This window comes from Solea senegalensis, linkage group LG19, assembly GCF_019176455.1.
Source record: "Solea senegalensis isolate Sse05_10M linkage group LG19, IFAPA_SoseM_1, whole genome shotgun sequence".
NCBI classification, from domain to species: domain Eukaryota; kingdom Metazoa; phylum Chordata; class Actinopteri; order Pleuronectiformes; family Soleidae; genus Solea; species Solea senegalensis.
In genome coordinates this window covers 16,473,038-16,496,092 of record NC_058038.1, presented here as the reverse complement: position 1 = coordinate 16,496,092, position 23,055 = coordinate 16,473,038, and the positions used below count along the sequence as shown (strand labels likewise).

The 23,055-nt window shown below is 40.5% G+C and overlaps 2 long non-coding RNA genes across 14 annotated transcripts; one reads left to right on the top strand and one right to left on the bottom strand.

The window, feature by feature from the left end:
- Window positions 1–1,897: 1,897 nt before the first annotated feature.
- On the bottom strand, window positions 1,898–13,426 carry LOC122785392. 9 transcript variants are annotated; one of them, XR_006362277.1, is made up of 7 exons: window positions 13,410–13,425; window positions 7,246–7,363; window positions 2,651–2,692; window positions 2,510–2,567; window positions 2,312–2,406; window positions 2,056–2,228; window positions 1,898–1,927 (listed from the first exon to the last, which is right to left on the bottom strand). It is a non-coding gene; the product is annotated as an uncharacterized LOC122785392 (long non-coding RNA). The 9 variants fall into 9 exon arrangements; XR_006362281.1 differs by lacking the exon at window positions 13,410–13,425 and adding an exon at window positions 4,566–4,692 and having other exon boundaries at window positions 2,510–2,589; window positions 7,246–8,028; XR_006362276.1 differs by lacking the exon at window positions 13,410–13,425 and adding an exon at window positions 7,853–7,878.
- LOC122785394 lies at window positions 10,541–20,748 on the top strand. Of its 5 annotated transcripts, XR_006362283.1 has the most exons (8): window positions 10,541–10,593; window positions 10,999–11,368; window positions 14,343–14,395; window positions 16,270–16,321; window positions 16,801–16,852; window positions 17,332–18,814; window positions 20,037–20,097; window positions 20,425–20,748. It is a non-coding gene; the product is annotated as an uncharacterized LOC122785394 (long non-coding RNA). The 5 variants fall into 5 exon arrangements; XR_006362282.1 differs by lacking the exons at window positions 10,541–10,593; window positions 10,999–11,368 and adding an exon at window positions 13,680–13,753 and having other exon boundaries at window positions 20,425–20,745; XR_006362284.1 differs by lacking the exons at window positions 10,541–10,593; window positions 10,999–11,368 and adding an exon at window positions 13,680–13,753 and having other exon boundaries at window positions 20,433–20,744.
- Window positions 20,749–23,055: the final 2,307 nt, after the last annotated feature.

The following is a 23,055-nucleotide window of genomic DNA, read 5'->3' as shown; positions in this document are numbered from 1 at the left end:
CAAGTGGGACACAATCGTGAAGTGGAACCAAATTTATTGGATAATTTATACTTTTTTAACAAATGAAAAACTGAAAAGTGGGGCGTGCCCCTTTACTTTCAGTGCAGCAAATTCACTCCAGAAGTTCAGTGATATTTTGTTATTGCATTTCACAGTTGGACACAAAATAATGCATTTGTTTCCAATTAACAAAAAAAAACTGTTTTAAGTCACTCACAGTGGTAGTATGGTATTTATTTGTTTATTTTTAAATAATAAACAATATCTTGGGCTGTGACATATTTCCGCCAAGTTTTGTGCAATTTGGTGCAACTTAAGATTCTGCTTTGGAAGCGCTACTGAGCCATTTTACACCACTTTGACACTATACCCCTTATTTTATAACACATTTTGCCAGTTCTGCTTTACGTGCCAATTTTTTGTTACTGACCCCAACCCTTGAGGATAATTGATAGTTGTTTTATTTATGTTAGCTAGAGTCTGATGGAGCAACAGCTTCAGGTACAGTAGTAACTGGTCTGTGGGATCATCTATAATCGGACTCTCAAGGTTTAACTCTCAAAATCTGTGAAAATCCCCACAACAGGCATGAGTAAACTATCATATTCACCAAAATCAAAGCCTATATGAATCATAGCATGTTTAGTTGATGATATAACATTGAATAATATCAAAATAAAACAAAGGACACGTGCAACAAATGTCATAAAGTAGTGTGTAGTGATGTTGCATCATTGTGGAAGGTGGAAGTTACATGTGTTGTGACCCTTCTGGTACAGATAACCTTCATAAGTGTTTATAAAAGGCTTTGATATACATATTTGACTTAATTAATGAACTCACATGTTTTAAGGTTTAAGAAACTGAGTTTCTTTTGAGATAGACAAAAAGTTATCTCTGTAATTTCAACAGCTGCTCCAATTTTTGTTGTTGGTCAATTAATAATGCATTTTCTCACTTGTTAGAATTCACCATTTGTTCCATCGCTTATATTCACATTACATATCTATTTATTTTCAGATTGTACATTATTTATTGAAATTATATGCATTAATCTATTAATCTTTCTTGTAGTTACATCATTTCTGGGAGTTGGAGCGTGAGGGTACACTAACGCTCCAGACCCGCAGACCACTCGACAACACTCTGATTGGGTCACAGAAGGGACTGCGTCTGAAACGTGATGACGTTACATTTATTGAAACTTTATTTACACACGCGTATTTCACAGACACTTGTTGACAAGAGACTTTTATCCAACAATTGAAACTAATAAAAGTCTACTTGATCATGTTTTTAACCTGGAAAAAACCCTCCTAAAATTCTGTGCTGCTGTGGTCCAGCTGGTGGTGACAGACAGATGTGAAGTAGACGAGATCTGCTGAGTGTGTCATTAAGGAGATGTTATCTATTTCAGGGAAGATATATGAAACATTGGTATCTGAATCAAACCCAGCCAGTTGGACATCAGTAGGTATTTTGATGAAAGTAAAACAAAAGCACTGAAACCCTTGATTCTGCACAGGAAGTTGCATAACTTTCAAATCCATGTAATGAATACAAGTAATGAATGATATATCGTTTTTATTTGTATGCATAGCAGACAATTAACTATTTACATTTTTCATTTGTCAGTTGTCATGGATTACAGGCACCTGACAAAGGCCTCACTCTCTAAGGCTTTCCAGTTTGAGCCTTGCTTCCTTGGACATGTGGCTCTGAAACTGAGTTATCTCGCTGATGAGACAAAATGATATAACAAAATAATGAAGTCATTAATGACACTCACATACATTATGGGATATAAACTGTTGTGAAAATTGGATTAACAGTTTCCTAAATGATCAGTTTAGATAGATAGATACTTTATTGATCCCGAAGGAAATTCAAGAAATTCAGTCTTTGTCCAGGGAGATGGAGAGTACAGCTGCAGGGACATACATCAATGATGAAGATTTAAGCTTGTGTTGGACAGTGAGCGTGTGTTAAAAGGAGACATATGAAGTCATATAAAACATGTAGTCTACAAATCAGTGTCAGTGTCTGATATCTCACCTCTGTATGATTGAAGCCACAGGATCTGCAGACTTCTTATCTGTCTGTGGACTTTCAACCACTCCAGACAAGAAGTGCATCACCTGGTCCACTTGGTCATCATCTTCAAAAAGAATGAAGACCCTGTCCTCCTTCTTGGCCCAGGGAGACACAATGTTGCCTCTGATGATTTTCTATAAATATATTATAGGTGTTTAGCTTGGGTATTCATATATAAATGCACAAACACCACACACAAAATGCCATTGTCACTCACCTTAAGGTATTGCAGCATGCCTTCATCCTGAGTAATGACATGAATTAACAGACAACTGGACTCACATGGTTGCTGTTTGGCTTGTTGGATCTTTCCTAAAATTAAATGATACAACGCATAAATATGTAACAGTGAATACATGTGATGAAGTACTTTGAATAAGACATTTTCTCTTCATGATCATTTGCACTTCCTTACATAGCACAAGACACTTTGAAGACGTGTCCTCTTGTCTGGCCACAGTAACATCACTGCTCTAAATGGACACACACATAAGCCTGACTGAGAGAGTAAGGATCTGTGTGGTTGATGATGAGTGAAAGAAATGCTGAGACTCACCAAGTCTTTGCTGTAGGGATGGTCTTCAGTGTCCTCTGGCACCTGTAGACCATCATCACAATCACAATTGTTACATAATGTCTCAAATGCAAATGTCAACAACTTCCAAAAGAGATCCATGTTGAATTCAGAATGACACAGTACCATAGTAACCATACATGTTTCTTTCTGATGGTCTGCTGTGGACGCTGGAGTCACCGTGGACGCCAAAGTTGCAGTAATATTTGTGGTTGCTGTCTTGCAGCAGGGTTCAAACTGACAGACAAAACATTTTTCACAAAGCCACAGGGTTACGGCCGCTGCTGGCTGCCGTTTAGTGTATGTTCATTGTGTGTTCCCATGAGTGATTCTGCCAGGCATGCAAAGCAAGCTGTGTGATTCCCTGATGAGGATTGGTCCGGCCGAAGCAGAGGCGGTCTACTTCCTGCTTCCTGTCCACCTGCGTCTGTGATTGGTGTAGCTGTGTGTCTACCAAATCTACCAATCGAGACTCTGCAATCAACCCCAGCTGCAACATAAATAGCTTGTGTGCCCTCAGTTCATGGCGGCTGTGAGTCAGTGATCAGTTCGCCTCGCCGTTGGTTACATACTGTGACAGTCCGTTGTGTTAAAGCATATTGAAATAGAGTGTTTGTTTAGTTTTGCCTGGCTGGAACCTATTTGAGTGGTTTTAGCCAGTGTGCTGAATCTGTGTACATTTAACTAGTTTAGAGAGTACCTTGATGGTCTCTCTCTTGCTTTTGTTGAGTTCTTTTTGCAGAATAGCTGCTTGTTTGTTTTGTGCTGTTATGTTATGTAAAGCTTATGGGTGCTGACCTCCTTTAGTTATTTGGCGTTCCTTCTTTTTTTTCCAAGAGCTAAATAGCGGTTGATGTTATTTTGTGTTTTAGTTACTTGTCAGCACCTGTATAGCCTCCTTCTGTTATGTTTTCTTGCGCATGTGCACCCTCCTTATTTAATTAAATGCCCGACTTTACCCTAAACCAGTCCAGTTGTCCCATTCCACCTCATTTCTAATTCCCAATCACTTGTTACTGCTCTCCATAACGGGCCGGGTCGTAACATAAATGGGGGCTCGTCCGGGATCGAAATGAAAATTACACATTGGTAATTGTAAACTGGCAATGGAATCGGGTCTGTCACGTGTTTAGTTAAATTGGTGAGAGTTTGTTGAGCTCCGTTGATTACTCGGTGTGTTAAGTGAGCTCATTAGGGATTCAGCTGTCTGCTTGAGTGAATGCTGCTAGCTACTCCGCACCATGGCAGAAAAGTTTAACTTGAAGATATTTGTAGCCCATCCCACTGTTGACCAAGTACATAGTTGCAGGAAGGATGATTTAATAGAGATAGCGATTCACTTCAATATTCCCTTTAGCAGGGCCATGCTTAAAAAAGAAATTAGAGAAAGAGTGATTGGGGGATTGGTGGAAAAGGGTGTGATTACTCTGACCGAGCAGTTGGAGGCTGTTGCACCTTCCACCAGCTCACCTAAAATAGCATTTGACATTAGTAAGCATGTGGCCTTAATACCTGTATTTCGGGATAAGGAAGTTGACTCCTATTTCAATGTTTTTGAGAGGATAGCGGTTGCTTTACAATGGACGCTTCTGCTCCAGTGTAAAATGCACGGTAAAGCCCAGGATGCTATAGCTGCACTTCCTGTTGAAGATAGCTTAAATTATGAAACTGTCAAACAGGCTATCTTACGAGTTTATGAACTTGTGCCTGAAGCGTACCGACAGAAGTTCAGAGGTCACAAGAAAGCTTCTGCTCTTATGTCGAGTTTGCCCGTGAGAAAGGAACTCTATTTGATAAATGGTGTGCAACGTGTAAAGTTGGTGATTACAATGCATTAAGAGAACTGATCCTATTAGAAGACTTTAAGAAGTGTTTATCTGAGCACATTGTGGTGTACCTGAACGAACAGAAGTTGAACACCCTTTCTGCTGCCGCTGTGCTGGCTGATGAGTATGTGTTAACTCATAAATCTGCTTTCTCTCCAGTCTCTGCTGTTTCACGTCCCTCCTCTCCTCCCAGATCCTCTAATCCACGTGGGCCCAAAGAGGAAAGGCAATGTTGTTACTGTCACCCTTCTCAAGCAAAAGGTGTAGGACTGATTAACGCAGATTGTGGTGCGAACATTGACTCATCTGATCAGAAAATTGATGACTGTTTTAAGCCATTCTTGTTTGATGCCTTTGTGTCACGGACTGGTGAGTCAGCTGATAAAAAAACCCATACAGGCTTTGAGAGATACTGCATGCTCTCAATCTGTTATTCTAGCATCAGCTCTGCCGTTCTCCGATAACTCTACTTGTCATTACAGTTCAGTTATTAGAGGAGTTGAAATGGGATACATGCCGAGGCCAGTGCACCGTGTCCATATTCAGTCCTCCCTGGTTACTGGATTCTTCCCAGTAGTGGTTTGTACTGAACTGCCATTCCCCGGTATCATACACCTAATGGGGAACGATATCACAGGAGGCAAGGTAACCCCCACACTAGAAGTTCTAGATCAACCACAGTGTGATGGGAACGAGACATCAGGTCAGACGCCCCCGAATGTATTCCCAGCCTGCGCTATAACTCGCGCTCATTCCCGAAAAATTGGCCCAGATGACGATGAAGTTTAATTGTCTGACAGTTTATTCATGTCAATTTTTTTCAGATGATAAAGAGGAAAAGAAAGCGGCTGAGAGCTGTCCAGGATGCATCTGCTGAACATGCGCCCCCGACTGGCCCGAAACTGCCGTTAACTGGAGGAGCGGCATTTCAAGTCGGCCGAGAGCGCCTGAGCCAGATGCGGGAAGCAGACCCAACACTGTGGGAGTGTTTTGCCAAGGTGGTGAGTAACGACAAACAAAGGGATGAAAAAGTGGCATATCTATTATGGATGGTGAGATACTGTTACGTAAATGGCCTTCCTTTGTAACTGGTGACCCTGATTGTGATTCTGTTTACCAGATGGTGGTTCCTGCACAATGCCACCAGCATGTGATGTCAGTGGCTCATGAGAACTAAAAGTGGAAACCAGTACTTGTTAACTATTATGTGTGCTGCCACTCGTTACCCACAGGCTATTCCTCTCCGTTCGATAACCGCTAGTGCTGTAGTGAAAGCTTTACTGTAGTTTTTTTTTCTACTTTTGGATTACCACGGGTGGTTCAGACAGGCCAGGGCTCTAATTTTAAGTCTGGTCTCTTTAGACAGGTACTCAAGACTGCTGTTCCCTCACCCTTAGTAGCCGAACAGTCAGATGTTAAAGTTGCTGCTCTCATTGCAACAGAGTCTGTGGGCACTCCCCACGGAGATGATCCACAGATGTGCCACCCTACACATCAGCCAGTCCGCCTCCCAAATTCAGAGATGCTTGCTAACCTGTCATGCTGTTTGCAGCATTTAACCACTGCACAGCAACATGCTCTGGAGGTGCTAATTGGCCACTATTATTGCCTATTTAGTGATGTTCCAACCCGCACAGCTGTCTTGAAACATGATATAGAGGTAAAAGATGCGCGCCCCATAAAACAACATGCTTACCGTGCCAATCAGACTAAACGTCAGTTTCAGTTATCTTCTGAAAAATGATTTGGCTTCTACTAGTTCCAGTCCGTGGAGTTCGCTGTGTTTGCTTGAAGCTGTTTCAGATGGATGCCCCAGGTTTATCACAGATTATTGCAAGGTAGAGATTCGTATCCCCTCCCTCGCATGGAGGATTGTGTTGATAACCTGGGCACCGCAAATTTTGTCAGCAAGTTAGACTTGCTAAAAGGTTATTGGCAGGTACCTTTAACGGACCGCGCTAGAGAAATTTCTGCATTTGTCACACCTGATAATTTCTGCCAGTACAATGTAATAGCTTTTGGTATGCGTAACGCTCCTGCTACATTCCAGAGACTAGTTAACACCATATTATCTGGTTTGCCAAATTGTGACGCCTATCTCGATGATTTAATCATTTATTCAGATACATGGGAAAAGCACATGCAGGTATTAGAGCAGGTTTTTGACCGTTTAGCCCGCGCTACATTGACTCTAAATTTGGCCAAATGCGAGTTTGGAAAAGCCACTCTAACCCATTCCACCTCATTTCTAATTCCCAATCACTTGTTACTGCTCTCCATAACGGGCCGGGTCATAACAGTGATAATGGCTTTGCACACAATCAAGGTGGCATTTGTATACACTGTATCCTAAAAGACAGACAGGAAAAGTGATTCATAAGTTTCAAGAAACACAAAACAATAATTTTTTTTAAAACCCTGTCTGAGAGGCAAATTGTTCCATTTCTTCTTAATGAAGAGGTTCAAAGAAGAATCACTATAGTGGAATCCCTATCCATGTGTATAGAATCACTATACACATGGACTAAAGATTCTACACACATGAAGTACAGTACACATAGATGAAATGGCTCCAGCATTAGTTAAGTTTACTTATTCTGAGTAAAAGGGATGAGGGTCTGATGGTCACACTTATCCATGGTCAGGACAAACAGACATAACGTCATAGTTCATAACATGTAAGGCTCATGGGGAAATGAAGGCCTTTCAGCATTGAAATGAAAAACTATTTGATAATATAGACGGACTTACCACCGTACTCTACACTTGACCGTCGCTGTCCCTGCAGATGAGCCACAAGCTCCCCTTGTTTGGCACAATCACATCTCCTCAGCTCAGGGCCTGCTCCATTACTGAACGTAGTGTTGCTCTATAAGAGAAAATGTAAAATAAAATTGTATTTTTAACATGGGAACATTTTTAATCCAGAATCAAGTAGTAATGAACTGGACTGCATTTGCCTGTAAGACTTTCCCTGTCCTCAAATATATGCGGGCTAACTGAAATAAAATCAAAATCAAATGACACTGTTGACCGTGATTCAACAGAGTTTCATTTCTACACATGAAAAATATTATTCATCATCAAATATTTTATCTTAACAATTGTAGAACTGAGGTCACAAGTTTTCAAAATAGCAAACCCGTGTGCAACTTCTCAGAGTCATTTAAAGATGAAATAGATAGATAGATAGATAGAGAGAGAGAGCATACGTTTCTTGGTTGAAAATGAGACCCTCTGTCTCAATGTTATAACTTGTACATATAAATAAAAGGAAAAAAATCGCTGCGTCTTGCTTGCTGTTACAATCGCTATCGTTACAGCATGCAGACATTACTGGTTAATAAACCACACTTACTTGATTTAATGTACACAAATAATGACTATTCATCCAGTGTTCAATATCAAAATGTGTTTTTATCCATTCTTAGCTTTTCCTCCGTCATTTTGTACCGTTTCTCCCGTGTTTTTCCGACTCTCTCTTACTTCGTCAACGTCATCACGTTTCAGACGCAGTTTCTTCTGTGACCCAATCAGAGTGTCGTGTAGTGTGAGGGGGTGTGTCGTTGAGTGGGGGTCGTTGACTGGTCTGCGGGTCTGCAGCTGGACCTACTTGGTTGTTGACGGTGTGTTTTCAGCTGCAGTCTGTTAATAAAGAAGCTAACGTTGCTAGCCTGGATTCTCTGTCATTTTTCACCTAAGTATGTATATGTGTGTGTATGTATATGTGTGTGTATATATATATATATATATATATATATATATATATATATATATACATATACATATACAGGATGTATATGTAACTTTTCCACACAGTCTGTGGACACAACTCATTTTAACAGCAACGACGTCATTTAGGGTTGCATATTGTGAGCATGGTTAGGCCAGCGAGATGATGGATGAAGGGACCATTGAAAACGCTGCCATTGAGGCGCATGCGCATTTCTTATCTCATAATTTCGACTTTTTATCTCATAATTATGACTTTTCTCATTATTTCGACTTACTTAGAGGATATATTTTCTTTTATTAAGTTTTATCTCAATTTTTTTTTTTCTGGCGGAAATGGGCTTCCATTCCATAGACACCAAGCAGTGATGGACCTAATGTTGGGCCAGGGAGGAGCTGGTCATTTAATGTTTGGTCTTCATGTGTAAAAGAACAGTTGAATACGACGCGGTGTTTACCATTATGCTCTACCAAGTGATGGGGAATATACCATGATTCTTGTGACCCTGTAATCTGTCCTGCATCAAGGTCTGCAACATAGCCGGTCTCCTTCAGTTTGTTGATCTCGTTATTGTAGATGTCGGCCAATTTAGGGTTTTTCTCAAGTTTGCGCTCAGATCGGCGTAGATCCTGTAGAGGGTGCTCTAGGGGCAGCTGGCATTGTGTTTTTGATACCTTGGGCTATAGGCACAGACCTGTCTCCTACTAAACTCTAACCATGAGAAATGTGTAGAAAGTGCTGGCCTCACAATATGACCCGTTGGGCTACATTATCCTATTCACCACCAGGGCCAAAGTCCTGCTCCAGCAGCTCTGGGTAAATAACAAGCAATGGGATCGGCCAATACCTAAAAGTGACTTACAACATGCCTGGGTTGAGTGGGAGAGTGAACTTACGAATCTGGCCCACATCTCCTTTCCCAGGTGGTACGATGTTAACAATCCCCATGCTTCATCAAAAGTAACAGAGAGGGAACTGCACATTTTTTGTGATGCTTCAGAAACGGCATATGGTTCAGTAGCATATATGAAAACAACAAACCAGCTGGGGGAAACTAATGTCTCACTTGTAATGGCCAGATCACGTGTTGCTCCTCTGAAGCAGCTAACTATACCGCGCTTGGAGTTATCTGCAGCCCTGACTGGAGCCCAGCTAAGTAAACTGATCAAATCTGAACTAACGGTCCCTATTGACAGAACTTACCTGTGGTCTGATTCCACTGTAGTATTAACATGGCTTTACTCTGAGTCCTGCAGGTATAAGGTATTTGTGGCCAACAGAACTGTGGAGATACTTGAAGTTACCTCAGCCAGTGACTGGAGGTATGTAGACACCAAACAAAACCCAGCAGACGATATTACCAGAGGTAAGCCATTCAAAGAGCTGACGAGCACACATCGATGGCATAATGGTCCTGCATTCCGTCACCTCCCTTCTAGTCAATGGCCTGTCTGTCCAACTGCTGCTAAAGAGATAACCACAGAGTTGAGAAAACCTCTTTTCTGTGGTCTCACACAAACCGCTAAGCCATATGACTTACCCGATCCAAAGGAATACAGCTCCTGGACAAATCTGTTAGATGCCACCTATCAAATAATGCGAACCGCAACCTGTCATTCAAATTCTGACCCTACAAGCATATCAAGAACCAAAGTAGAAATTGCACTAATCTCTCATGCCCAATCTGAGAGTTTCCCAGAGGAATTTCAAGCACTGAAATCTGGTAAAGAAATTTCTCCCCATAGCCGTCTGTTATCTCTTTCTCCCGAGTTTGATGAAACACTGGAAGTGATAAGAGTGGGTGGCAGATTAAGACTGATTAAAGATCCTGATCCTGATACTATCCATCCCATAGTACTTGACCCTAAACATCCTCTAACACCGCTTCTGATTCAGGACTATGACATGCGATTCTTGCACCCAGGACCTGATAGAGTATTTGCTGAAATACGCCATGCTTACTGGATCCTCCGAGGCAGACAAGCAGTTAAAAAAACATCAATGGTCATGTACTGGGTGCAGAAAATGGCGGGCAAAACCAGTCTATCTGAAAATGGCAGACCTACCTGCCTCCAGGCTGAGGTTATGGAAACCTCCTTTCTGGTCTACAGGAGTAGACTGTTTTGGCCCCCTAAATATTACACTGGGGCGACGGATAGAAAAAAGATGGGGAATACTGTTCAAGTGTATGACCACCAGATGCATTCATATTGAACTATTGAACAGCCTTGACTCTGACAGTTTTCTTATTGCATGTGGAGGACAGCCCTTTGAGCTCCTTTCAGACTGTGGCACCAACTTTAAAGGAGGAAACGGAGAACTGAGAGATGCATTTGCTGCCATGAATCCACACCACTGAGAGAACAGTTAAGTAAATCCCAGATACAGTTCCATTTTAATCCTCCAAATGCCCCGCACTTGGCGGGTGTTAATTTAGAACCATGGATAAGTGTGACCATCAGACAATTCAGCTCATGTCTTTGAGTATCAGACATTCACAAGAGGAAAACTAATGCTAGAGCCATTTCATCTATGTCTACTGTACTTCATGTGTATAGAATCTTTAGTCCATGAATATTTTTCACTCTTGTTGAGAATTTAGATTTTGAGAAAACGATTCAAGATTCCTGCATTTTTATAGATGCCCCTGATGATAATAATGATTGTTCTTTGAAGCTCTTCATTAAGAAGTAATGTAACACTTTGCCTCTCAGACAGCCAGGCTTTGAAAAAATGTAACCTCTGAATCACTTTTCCCATCTGTCTTTTAGGATACAGTGCCTACTAATGCCACCTTGACTGTGTGCAAAGCAACCATCATCACTGTGGCTTTTACACAAAAGTCTTTGTGAAAAATGTTTTGTCCGTCAGTATAAAACCTGCTGCAAGACAGCAACCACAAATATTACTGCAACTTTGGCATCCACGGTGACTCCAGCGTCCACTCCAGCATCCATGGCGACTCGGCGTCCACAGCAGACCATCAGAAAAAAAGATGCAAAAAAACAAACATGTTTTTGCTTGCAGTTATGGGAGGAAGTTTGCTGACTTTCCCAAGGAAGGCAGAGCAACACTCTAAGACGACCCACCGCCTGTCCTCAGGAGCAGCGTGAAAGAAGGCGGCGCTCAGGCTGCACTGTGGTCAGTAATACACGCTCCATGGATTGTTACAAAAACTGAGTAAGGGAAATTAACTTATGTTGTTAGTATCTAGTGTCTCATGAGGGTTATTGATTCTTATGAAAATAAAAATGGAACTAAAACTAAGTATTTACTGACTGTATACACATAAATGACACAAAAGGTACATTCAAGATGCTGCACAGAGACATGAATAAAACACAATACAAAGCAGGAAAATAGGCACAAACATAACGGCATAAAATAAATTAGAACAGGTTAAACAAGGTAAAAAGAAGAAAGATTAAAGTACACATTTAAATATAGGATTAAGTTAATGAATCAAATTCTTTCCTTGACAAGCAGTTTACATGCAAAGCAAATACGGAGAAGAAAGAAAATGCAGTTATTTCTTAGGTTTTCATTTGTCAGAGGTACGTTTGATATTATTTTTAAGATCATTTCAAGTTCGTTTTTGTTTGACTGTTTAAATCATGCCTGTGATTCACTGTCACAGTTTTTCGATAAACTTTTTCCACATGAATTCAGTCACTTATTCCTAATTAAGACATTTAATTGTGAGTAAACAACACTTATACACAGGACAGAATTGTGGGGTTTTGAGGTCGATACCAGTGGTGTTTTGTTTTTGTTGTGAAAACAAAACATTTTATTGCACTATGAAATGCACACGTTTAATATTGCTGTATTTATATTTTGTCTCCACCGTAAGACAATGGTCTTAAATTTATAACCTTATTGTACAAAGCAAAAATGTCAAGGATACACATACATACCAAAAAAAAAAGATACGACCTAAAAAAAAATCATAATGAAAGTGCAGCTTCATTTTATACCACAGGGTGTCAGTGTTTCTTCTGAAAATCAGAGGGATTTTAGACCAATCCAGATTTTTAAAATAGATTAAGTAGTGCTAACTCAATCAGTTTTTACCTCTACTAAATTAAACATTTTGGGTGACAGCTATGTCAGCTTAATATTCATCTGTGTTCCAGGAGATTTGCTTGGTCATTTTTTTTTTTTATAAAATAAATAAATGAAAACAAGTAGTGATTAGCCATTTTATTAGTGGTAAGACAATGAAGTCATCAATATCAGTGTTACACCAGAAGCTAACCATTTTAAGTTTGCCAAATATTTTCACTTTGGATCATTTGTAAATGTATAGACATAAATGACAGTGACCAGGTTATTTTCACACAAAAGGCAGATTCAAGATGCTGCACAGAGACATAAATACAAAGCAGAAAAATAGTCAAACACAGCATATAATAAGTTGAAAAAGAAAGGTAAAAATTTTACAAAGAAGTAGAAAAATGATAGTAAAAAATAATAATATAGGATTAGGTTTAATTCAGACTCTTTCCTTAAAGCAATACATGACTACGGTGTAGGGCTAAAACAATTACTCGAATAATCCATTACATTAAATGAATCGTCAACTATTTTGATAATGGGATTATCATTATTAAAAACTTAACATAACATAGATGTTATGTCTTGATATGCGTCTAAGTTTTATACGCCACACACACACACACACACACAAGAGTGACTTGTAGAGCAGCTGTTTTCAGTGTTACTGAATCAATAGAATCAGTTCATTAAAACTATTTGTTCGGTATTTCCTCCATGACCGGAGCACAGACACCGTCTGGCACAGTCGCTGGACTGAAACACAGCGGCAGTGTGATGCCGTTCGCGGACCAGACTCCTCTGTTAATCATTGAGATTTTAGACCGGTTCGATTTTAGACCGGATCAACCCAGGTTTTAGGATTGTCAAGCAGTTTAACTGATCTACAGTTCGGCGCTGTTCGGCTTGATCTCTGTCAAGTTTTGTTCTGTGTCGGACATCTCTTCTACTTCTTCTCTTCTAAAAATAGCACCTGCTATCAGGTACTGTGGTAGTGGAAACGCTACGTCAACCGTGCTGAGGCAAGTAAGCCCTTGGAAATACGCCATTACTGATAAGAAGACAAGTGATGTTAGTGGTGAAACACAGAAAGTAGAAGTAAAAAAGAATTTAAAGTACAACTTACCTCTCACGCACCGCCCTGCCCTGCTCCCTGGGTGCAGTAGTTGAGATTGGAGCCTGTTCCGGTCAAGAAATGATAAGAATGAGAGCAGAAAATGGGCTCGTCTTGGTAGGGGGCTATTATTGATAGCCAATGAAAATGAAAAATGGGTAAAAAAAACAAAAGTGGACAACCCATTTTTCCTTTTCATTGGCTATCAATAATAGCCCCCTCCCAAGACGAGCCCACGTTCACTCTCCCTTCTTCCTGATTGGTTTGAGCTATCTCGCGCCAATACTGAAAACCTTCTATAAAAGCCACTTCCGCGTTGGCGAGAATCGTGCAGTAGGAGGGAGAGGGGCCGAGAGGTAAGTTGTCGCGTTTACACTACCACAGTATCTGATAGCAGGTTTTTGTCTGAGATGTCTGACACAGAACAAAACTTGACAGAGATCAAGCCGAACGGCGCTAAACTGTCGATCAGTTAAACTGCTTGACAATGTCGTCACACTGCCGCTGTGTTTCAGTCCAGCGACTGTGCCAGACGGTGTCTGTGCTCCGGTCATGGAGGAAATACTGAACAAATAGTTGTAATTAACTGATTCTAGTGATTCAGTGACACTGAAAACAACTGCTCTACAAGTCACTCGTGTGTGTGTGTGTGTATGTATGTGGCGTATAAAACGAAGTCACCGCAGTTTCACGCCACTGTTGCCCACTCCTCAGTAAGGAAAGTCGCTATTGGCTGTCCTAAAAGTCGCTAAATGAAGCCATCGCCTGATTTACATCATTGACAATTTGCCTGATACAACCGCATGTGTGCCGTGACGGTACATATGTCAGTACAGACAGTATCAAGACATAACATCTGTTTTATACGCCATATATAACCGCTGACTTTTGCTGGTGTACGGGTTATTTTCTGCTCTCATTCTTATCATCTCTTCACCCCAACAGGCTCCAATCCCAACTACTGCACCCAGGGAGCAGGGGAGGGCGGAGCGTGAGAGGTAAGTTGTACTTTAAATTCTTTTTTTGTTCTACTTTCTGTGTTTCACCATCATCAGTTGTCTTCTTATCGGTAATGGCGTATTTCCACTGGCTCTACTCGCCTTTGCACCGTTGAAGTAGTGTTTCCACTACCACAGTACCTGATAGCAGGTGCTATTTTTAGAAGAGAAGTCCGACACAGAACAAAACTTGACAAAGATCAAGCCGAACAGCGCCGAACTGTAGATCAGTTAAACTGCTTGACAATCCTAAAACCTGGGTCGATCCCAATTACCGGTCTAAAATCTCAATAATTAACAGGAGTCTGGTCCGCGACCAGCATCACACTGCCTCTGTGTTTCAGTCCAGCGACTGTGCCAGACAGTGTCTGTGCTCCGGTCATGGAGGAAATTCTGAACAAATGGTTTTAATGAACGTGCGTGCGTGCGTGTGTGTGTGTGTGTGTGTCAAATGCAGTCATTTATTTTTGTTTGAGACTGAGTTTTTTGTTTTAATTAACTGATTCTAGTGATTCAGTGACACTGAAAACAACTGCTCGACAAATCACTCGTGTGTGCGTGGCGTATAAACAGTGTTGGGAGTAACGGCGTTACTAAGGGCGTTATTTTTTCAGTAATGGAGTAATCTAATTAATTGCCTTTTCTATCGTTGCAACGCCGTTACCGTTACTGCGAATGTAAAGTGGCACAATTCGGTTGAATGAAGCGCAGCGCTGTCGGTCTATCTGACAGCCTCACGTCAGCTGCCGGGAGAGAGCAGGGGTGGAGATGATTGATGACGACACCGTTGCAAATGCAATGATGATAGGCTGGGTGGACGGGTGCTCTAAGACAGAGACAATGGCGGTGAGCCAGGAAAGCGTAGCGTTTTTTAAATGGAAATATCGACACTACTTCTCCCTTATCAAGGTAAAAGGAAAGAATGTATATGTAACGTGTGTTGTGAACTTATGTCGTCAATACATTCAGATACACGCAGTTTTCTTGGGAGTTCTGCTAGCCACACTTTATTGTTTGTTTACATCCTAGCATGTCATGACGTACTTTCTATTTCCGGTGTATCAAAATAAAATTCAGTAGCATTAAACATTACAACGTGCGCACTATGTCCGGGGAAAAGGAGTTTGTCCACGACAACCTCGAGCAACTCTAACTTAATGAAGCATTTGTGTGTATTGGTTTACTACTTGAATGCAAAGTGTGTGAATATTGTTTATTTTCAATATTTAATTTTGTTACTTGACTGAATATTTAAGCGTTGGATAGTGCCCTGTTTATTGTGCAATGGTATACAGATACAGAGATTTGCACTACTGAAAGGCCACATTTTTCCTTTGTTTCTCTTTACCTAAGTCAACATTTGTGTGTCAATTGTGCCCTTCAATTCAAAGTTTAGGGTAAGGGTAATTCAGGTAACATCTTTGACATATAGGATGTTAAAGAATGTAATAGCGATATAGAACATAAAAAATAATGTCAGTTACTTTGCTGAGTAACTAATTACTTTTACAATGTGGTAACTGAGTTACCAACTCAATTACTTTTTGGGAGAAGTAATTTGTAACTATAACTAATTACTTTTTTAAACTAAGATGCCCAACACTGTGTATAAAACGAAGTCACCGCAGTTTCACGCCACTGTTGCCCACTCTTCAGTAAGGAAAGTAGCTATTGGCTGTCCTAAAAGTCGCTAAATGAAGCCATCGCCTGATTTGCATCTTTGACAATTTGCCTGATATAACAGCACGGTGCAGATATCAGTGCGGACAGGAGGCAAGTAGATTCGGTGGAAATACGCCATAAATAAACGCTGACTTTTGCTGGTTTACGGGTTATTTTCTGCTCTCATTCTTATCATCTCTTCACCCCAACAGGCTCCAATCTCAACTGCTGCACAGGGGAGCAGGGGAGGGCGGAGCGTGAGAGGTAAGTTGTACTTTAAATTCTTTTTTATTTCTACTTTCTGTGTTTCACCGCTAACATCAGTTGCCTTATCGGTAATGGTGTATTTCCACGGGCTCTACTCACCTCGCCACAGCACGGTTGAAGTAGCGTTTCCACTACCACAGTACCTGATAGCAGGTGCTATTTTTGGAAGAGAAGAAGAGATGTCTGACATGGATCAAAACTTGGCAGATCAAGCTGAACAGTGCCGAACTTTAGATCAGTTAAACTTCTTGACAATCCTAAAACCTGGGTTGATCCCAATTACTGGTCTAAAATCTCAATAATTAAAAGTTGTCTGGTCTGCGACCGGCATCACACAATATAACCGTACGGTGCAGATATCAGTGCAGACATGAGGCGAGTAGATTCGGTGGAAATACGCCATAAATAAACGCTGGCTTTTGCTGGTTTACAGGTTATTTTCTGCTCTCATTCTTATCATCTCTTCACCCCAACAGGCTCCAATCTCAACTGCTGCACAGGGGAGCAGGGGAGGGCGGAGCGTGAGAGGTAAGTTGTACTTTAAATTCTTTTTTATTTCTACTTTCTGTGTTTCACCGCTAACATCAGTTGCCTTATCGGTAATGGTGTATTTCCACGGGCTCTACTCACCTCGCCACAGCACGGTTGAAGTAGCGTTTCCACTACCACAGTACCTGATAGCAGGTGCTATTTTTGGAAGAGAAGAAGAGATGTCTGACATGGATCAAAACTTGGCAGATCAAGCTGAACAGCGCCGAACTTTAGATCAGTTAAACTTCTTGACAATCCTAAAACCTGGGTTGATCCCAATTACTGGTCTAAAATCTCAATAATTAAAAGTTGTCTGGTCCGCGACCGGCATCACACAATATAACCGTACGGTGCAGATATCAGTGCAGACATGAGGCGAGTAGATTCGGTGGAAATACGCCATAAATAAACGCTGGCTTTTGCTGGTTTACAGGTTATTTTCTGCTCTCATTCTTATCATCTCTTCACCCCAACAGGCTCCAATCTCAACTGCTGCACCCAGGAAGCAGGGGAGGACGTGAGTCCTTTTTCTGTTGTAGGCTTTATAAAGCGTTAAAGCGTTAAAGCCAATAATATTACTAAAGCTTCAGAGGAAGCAAAACTTTAATGCCAGCGGGTGCACCCTATAAAATGGCTAAAATGGTTTCTCAGGGTATTTCATGGTTTCTCGGTATTTCATGGTTTCAAGGTATTTCTCAGGCTCAATCTCAACTGCTGCACCCAGGGAGGGAGCAGGGGAGGAACTGAGTCCTTTTTCCTGTTCTCGGCTTTATAAAGCTATATTTAAAGGTTTATATAGGACCACAATAATATTACTAAAGCTTCAGAGGAAGCAAAACTTTAATGCCAGCGGGTGCACCCTATAAAATGGCTAAAATGGTTTCTCGGTATTTCATGGTTTCAAGGTATTTCTCAGGCTCAATCTCAACTGCTGCACCCAGGGAGGGAGCAGGGGAGGAACTGAGTCCTTTTTCCTGTTCTCGGCTTTATAAAGCTATATTTAAAGGTTTATATAGGACCACAATAATATTACTAAAGCTTCAGAGGAAGCAAAACTTTAATGCCAGCGGGTGCACCCTATAAAATGGCTAAAATGGTTTCTCAAGGTAATTCATGGTTTCTCGGTATTTCATGGTTTCAAGGTATTTCTCAGGCTCAATCTCAACTGCTGCACCCAGGGAGGGAGCAGGGGAGGAACTGAGTCCTTTTTCCTGTTGTAGGCTTTATAAAGCTATATTTAAAGGTTTTTTTAAAGGGTTTCTCAAATATGCTACAAAACAGTGACTTTCAACATGACCTTCAAACAGCACTTAGCTGTGACTGAAGGCTGTTTGACTGTGTGCTGTGTGCTGTGCTATCTGCACAGTGCAATGTATTGTTTTGGTGCAGTGCATTGGGCACAATGTACTGTTTCTGGAGTTGGTTCAGGCCATTGGGTGCAATACATTTTATTGGGTGCAAGCCAAAGGAAAAGGATCCGTCGCAATGCAACACCGAACTTGGAAACTTGGGATCCACAGTCCCCTCCCCCTACCAGTCTGCGCCACCTGAATGGAAAAAGGGTGGCAAATCTCCCCAAACCCACCTGTGACTGCTGTTTGTTGCTGCTTTGTGACCGATACACTGGAACTGGATTGGACCCTATGGAACTGGATTGGACCCTATGGAACTGGATTGAACCCTATGGAACTGGATTGGACCCTATGGAACTGGATTGGACTGTACTTGGCGTAGCATATCTCTTTTGTAAAAAAGATCTCTTGTACAGATCTGTTGTACATGTAGTTTGTTGTATCTGTCCACCTATTGTATGACGAGTCAGAACTGAGCTGTGACTCAAGTGACTGGGATGTTTGCTGCTGCTGCTTTTGTTTTTTCTAATCTATTCCAGAACAGATACGTACTTCTGGAATAGCCCCCCCTGGTCAGTGGCCACCATGACAAAAAGAACCTATGGTGGTGAGTATCCCAATATCCTCCTGTGGCTCAATTGACTGGTTTTTGTTGTTGCTTTGTGGGTTTTTTTTTTTTCCTCCTTCTCTATTCCAGAAAGGAGACAACATGGTTTTGACCTCGAGGCAACGCTTGGCGGATCTCCACGACATCTCCACGACATGTTACATTATTATGTTGTTACATCTGTATTAATATATGCACTTAAACAAAAACTTAGTCAAAGCGACGTCAAAAGTAAAACCTAAAAGTTGCTGCCACAGCAACACAAAACTTAGTCAAAGCGACGACAAAAAGTAAAACCTAAAAGTTGCTGCCACAGCAACGCAAAACTTAGTCAAAGCGACGACAAAAAGTAAAACCTTAAAGTTGCTTCCACAGCAACAATAGTTACTCAAAGCGACGGTAGTAATAAAACCTTAAAACTTTATATTAATAGCACAAAATGGGGGCCCCTGGTGTGTTTTACATTGCTGTAACATGTTTGTGGTTGATGTTGTTCTGCTCCTGTTCTCGCTGTCTTCTGTCTCTACCTCCTATCACCCCAACCGGTCGAGGCAGATGGCCGCACATCTTGAGTCTGGTTCTGTCAGAGATTTCTTCCTGTTAAAAGGGAGTTTTTTCTCTCCACTGTTGCCACTGGTGCTTGCTCGTTGTGTGAATTGTTGGGTTTCTCCTCTCTCTATTAATAATTAAACTATACCCAAGATAAAATGGACTTACTGATGGAAATGTTTATCGTAGCTAAGTCAGACAACAACAACAATCCATGCATCCACACACTTAGTTCAGGACAGAGTGAGAGTAGTCAGCGTTAGCAACGTTTGTGTTTCAATGTTTGTTTGTCATTGTTGTCTGCGTCATTCATGTTGTAAACGTCCCCTTCTTTTGTCTCCGTCCTCTTTCTATCATCCCCAATCCCTCTTCCCCTTTTCCCATTGATGACCGTTCACAGTGCAGGGACTGTAATGGACTCTTCGCTGTGAACGAAGAGCAAAACTGTCCGACACCAACAGACTCGCAGTCCTGTCCGACTGTTTGTCTAAGTTGTGGGACAGGACATATCAGTGAGACGCGGTCCGAGACACACTTTGTCCATGTTTGCGTGACAAGGAGATGAGGAAAGAGGAGACGAGGAAAGGATGATGGAGCAGCATCAGCCTCTGCAGGACAGAGACGATAACGTGAAGTTGCCCCAAGTTAATTTACTGTTTTCATGCGTTCACAGAAACCAGCAGCGAAACACATGGACTGGATTTCACTGACTGGACTGGATGTGATTTACCTGTGTGAGTAGACAAACAGATTTCCTTCTATTTTCTTTTGTTCTTTCTTTCCTTTCTGTCCTCTTTCATCCTCTTATTGCTTTCCTTTTCCCCTTCCTTCCATCGTTTCATTTCTTTCTAGCCCTTCTTTCTTTCTGCCATTGCACCTTTTTTTCCTTCATTTTTTTATTTCTTTCCTCCATCCCTTCCTTCATTCCTATGTTCTTTCCTTCTTACATCCTTTATTACTTTCCTTTTTACTCTCCCTTCTGTCAACATATTTCTTTCACTGCCACTTTATTTATGTCTAACTTTCTTTCTATCCCTTCTCTCCTCTTTCTTTTTTTTGAGCCTTGAAGTTTTAGTGCGGCCAGCTGGGGGCGCCACAGCCACTTCACCCCATCAGCGTGGATGAAGAAGTTTGAAGAATTATTTTTGTATAAATTAATAGAAAATGGCTCTTTATTTTTTTTCCATTGCAAAAGTCACCTGATTCTTGACACTTTAACTTCATGTATAATTCACACTTAAGTGCTGCATTGGGAGTTGTTCCGTCTTTTGGATTTGTGAACAATAAGTTAACTGTTCATTTCTATTTATTTTTTGGAATATTTTCTGGTTTCTTTTCTCCATAGAAAAAAGAAGTCATTACAACAGAATCACTTGAACGTCATTTCCAGGTTTGACAAACACTGATCAATATTTTTCTACATTTCATGACATTTTATGGACCAAACTATTACTCCATTCATTGAGAAAATTAATTGATTATAAATATATTCGTTAGCTACAGCTCTACTACGGTGGCCTTGAAGTGCAAATCACCAACACAAATGGGAAAACACAACATTAACTGAAATGCAACAACCAGTTTCAGTTAATGTTCTTGTGTTTTGGTTGTTGTTTTAGCTGATGTTTCAGTCGTTGACGTTTGTGTTTCAGTTGCCGCTGTTGGGTTTCGGTTGACGGTGTTGGTTTCGGTTGACGGTGTTGGTTTCGGTTGACTGTGTTGGGTTTCAGTTGCCGTTGTTAGGTTTCAGTTGACGGTGTTTTCCTATTTGTGTTGGTGATTTGCACTTCAAGGCCACCGTAGTAGAGCTGAAGCTAAGAATTATATTCATAATCAATTAATTCACGATGAATGGAGTAATCGTTTGGTCCATGAAATGTCATGTAATGTAGAAAAATATTGATCAGTGTTTGTCAAACATGGAAATGATGATGTTCTCAAATTATTCAGTTTTAATGATTTATTTGTTCTATGGAGCAAAGAAACCAGAAAATATTCACATTTAAGAAGCTAAAAAGATCATAAATCTTGTTTTTAATAATGATAATCCCATTATCAAAATAGTTGACGATTCATTTAATGTAATGGATTATTCGAGTAATTGTTTTAGCCCTACACCGTAGTCATGTATTGCTTTAGGGAAAGAGTCTGAATTAAAACTAATCCTATATTTTTTTTACTATCATTTTTCTACTTCTTTGTAATCTTTTTACCTTTTTTTTCAACTTATTATATGCTGTGTTTGACTATTTTTCTGCTTTGTATTTATGTCTCTGTGCAGCATCTTGAATCTGCCTTTTGTGTGAAAATAACCTGGTCACTGTCATTTATGTCTATACATTTACAAATGATCCAAAGTGAAAATATTTGGCAAACTTAAAATGGTTAGCTTCTGGTGTAACACTGATATTGATGACTTCATTGTCTTACCACTAATAAAATGGCTAATCACTTAAAACAACTTGTTTTCATTTATTATTAAAAAAATTTTTTACCAAGCAAATCTCCTGGAACACAGATGAATATTAAGCTGACATAGCTGTCACCCAAAATGTTTAATTTAGTAGAGGTAAAAACTGATTGAGTTAGCACTACTTCATCTATTTTAAAAATCTGGACTGGTCTAAAATCCCTCTGATTTTCAGAAGAAACACTGACACCCTGTGGTATAAAATGAAGCTGCACTTTCATTATGATTTTTTTTTTTTTTGGTATGCATGTGTATCCTTGACATTTTTACTTTGTACAATAAGGTTATAAAGTTAAGACCATTGTCCTACAGTGGAGACAAAATATAAATACAGCAATATTAAACGTGTGCATTTCATAGTGCAATAAAATGTTTTGTTTTCATGTTTTCACAACAAAAACAAAACACCACTGGTATCAACCTCAAAACCCCACAATTCTGTCCTGTGTACAAGTGTTTACTCACAATTAAGTGACTGAATTCATGTGGAAAAAGTTTATCGAAAAACTGTGACAGTGAATCACAGGCATGATTTAAACAGTCAAACAAAAACGAACTTGAAATGATCTTAAAAATAATATCAAACGTACCTCTGACAAATGAAAACCTAAGAAATAACTGCATTTTCTTTCTTCTCTGTATTTGCTTTGCATGTAAACTGCTTGTCAAGGAAAGAATCTGATTCACTAACTTAATCCTATATTTAAATGTGTACTTTAACCTGTTCTAATTTATTTTATGCCGTTTTGTTTGTGCCTATTTTCCTGCTTTGTATTGTGTTTTATTCATGTCTCTGTGCAGCATCTTGAATGTACCTTTTGTGTCATTTATGTGTATACAGTCAGTAAATACTTAGTTTTAGTTCCATAAGAATCAATAACCCTCATGAGACACTAGATACTAACAACATAACAAGTTAATTTCCCTTACTCAGTTTTTGTAACAATCCATGGAGCGTGTATTACTGACCACAGTGCAGCCTGAGCGCCGCCTTCTTTCACGCTGCTCCTGAGGACAGGCGGTGGGTCGTCTTAGAGTGTTGCTCTGCCTTCCTTGGGAAAGTCAGCAAACTTCCTCCCATAACTGCAAGCAAAAACATGTTTGTTTTTTTTGCATCTTTTTTTCTGATGGTCTGCTGTGGACGCCGAGTCGCCATGGATGCTGGAGTGGACGCTGGAGTCACCGTGGATGCCAAAGTTGCAGTAATATTTGTGGTTGCTGT